Here is a 1,927-nt window from a genome sequence, read left to right on the forward strand (position 1 = left end):
GTAAACGAGAACAAGAACAGAGAAAACAAAAGGTGCAGTAACATTTGATTAAATATATATCATGTAAATCATAAAATAGAAAGCATGCATCTTCGTTTGATGAATACATCAGGTAGCCATGGTCATATCCGAGCTAATGATGTCCTCATTAGATCGACTGCTACCTCCTCATCTTCCCTATTGTTAGCTATATCGATCTCACCCTCCCCTTCAACGGAAACCACAATGACCATACTGCAACACAGCCTTTTGGTGCCGGTTGGGAAACCCCCTTAGGTGTCAGTTTTTCCAACCGGCACCACGGAGGCGGCACTGATGACATTGGTCATCGGTGTCGGTTCTAAAACCGACACCTATTACACATATAGGTGCCAGATGAGAATCCCACAACCGGCACCAAAAAAAAATGGCTCAAAGCATCGGCTCGATTCGCCGATGCATCGAGCAGCTCCCCATCACCCAAATCCAAGAACACATTTCTCACAACCAAGAATCAAGAATAAATTTCACATTTCTCACAATCAAGAATAAAGAATAAATTTCTCACAATCTCATCACCATTCGTCCCAAATCCAAGAACGCACATTCATCATCATCCATATACCAAGAATTAAGAACATATCTCACAATCTCATCACCATGCATCCGACAACAACACAGAGAGGCCGAAATTACAAAACCAAAAATCAACAAGGAAAAGAGAGTAAATCATGGTTAATCCTCCCACCAGTGCGTCGACCGCCATGCACACCAGCCCGATCTGGCCGCCCGCCACCACCGTCAAGGCCGCTCACCATGGGAGGCCGCCGGCCACCACTCCACTGTGAGGTCACGCATTGACTGCTCGAAGGAGAAGGTGACGAAGCGAATCCGTGAGACCTCCCCGTCTCCCTGTCGTTGATGATCTACATAGAACCAAAACAAAAACACATAAATCCCTGTCAAATCCACGCAAAACAACCACCAAATCAAGCTCTCGACACAGATCTAGTACCAACGAAATCAGAACAGTATGAGAAAAAAAAACTCCAGGATCACAGATCCGAGCAAACCAAGAAAAACTAAACCAATTCAGCACAGTTCCAGACCCATCGAAATCGAGAGAGAAGAGGGAGTGAAGGAAGGGAAAGGAAAGAAAAAACAATGGGAAGGGCGACGCCGCCGCGCTTGCGGCGGTGTGGAGCACGGCGCGCTTGCGGCGGTGTGGAGCACGCCGCGCTTGTGAGTGGGGACGAGAGGGAGAGAGTCGCGGGAGTGAGAGGGAGACGACGAGAGAGATCGAGTTGCGAGGGGATAAGGACGGGCGGAGATGCGGAGTGCGAGAGAAGAAACCTTATCTCCTCGTGTCGCGAGTCATGGTGGGGCCCGCTGGCTCAGCCCCGGCTCGGATCGATTCCTGGGTGTCGGTTCTTTTAAAAAAACCTTCACCTATAATATCTTATAGGTGCCGATTTTTAATTAACCGGCACCTATAAGATATTATAGGTGCCTTTTTTTAAAAGAACCGACACAAAATAAAATAGGTGTCGGTTTTTATTTAGAACCGACACCTATAATTACTTAAAGGTGCCGGTTTTTTTCGATTTCAACCCGTGGAGGTGAGAAAAGGCTTATAGGTGCCGTTTTTAGCACTACTGGCACCAATAATGGTGACACCTATTTGATGTTTTGTAGTAGTGTGAGCTGATTCCCAGCGGTGGTACTAATTTGCCATGTACATATGCTAGACCCAGATTTCGGTCCAAGATATAGTAGATTGGAATGGATAGTTTTATTCATGCTTTCATTGACTTAATTATGAAAAATGAAGCTTTTAAAATCGCTACCAAAGGTGTTCTATTTCAAAACGGGCAACATAGTATATATATAATTTATAATTTCGGTCAACATTGAAATGGCTCTTTTGTGTTGTCTCTCTTTTCTCCTT

General features: G+C 45.3%; 1 long non-coding RNA gene across 1 annotated transcript; it reads right to left on the reverse strand.

The window, feature by feature from the left end:
• Positions 1 to 528: 528 nt before the first annotated feature.
• Positions 529 to 1,278, reverse strand: LOC127771822 (uncharacterized). Its single transcript, XR_008017214.1, has 2 exons — positions 995 to 1,278; positions 529 to 905 (listed from the first exon to the last, which is right to left on the reverse strand). It is a non-coding gene; the product is annotated as an uncharacterized LOC127771822 (long non-coding RNA).
• Positions 1,279 to 1,927: the final 649 nt, after the last annotated feature.

Source organism: Oryza glaberrima, chromosome 4 (genome assembly GCF_000147395.1).
Source record: "Oryza glaberrima chromosome 4, OglaRS2, whole genome shotgun sequence".
Taxonomy (NCBI): Eukaryota; Viridiplantae; Streptophyta; class Magnoliopsida; order Poales; family Poaceae; genus Oryza; species Oryza glaberrima.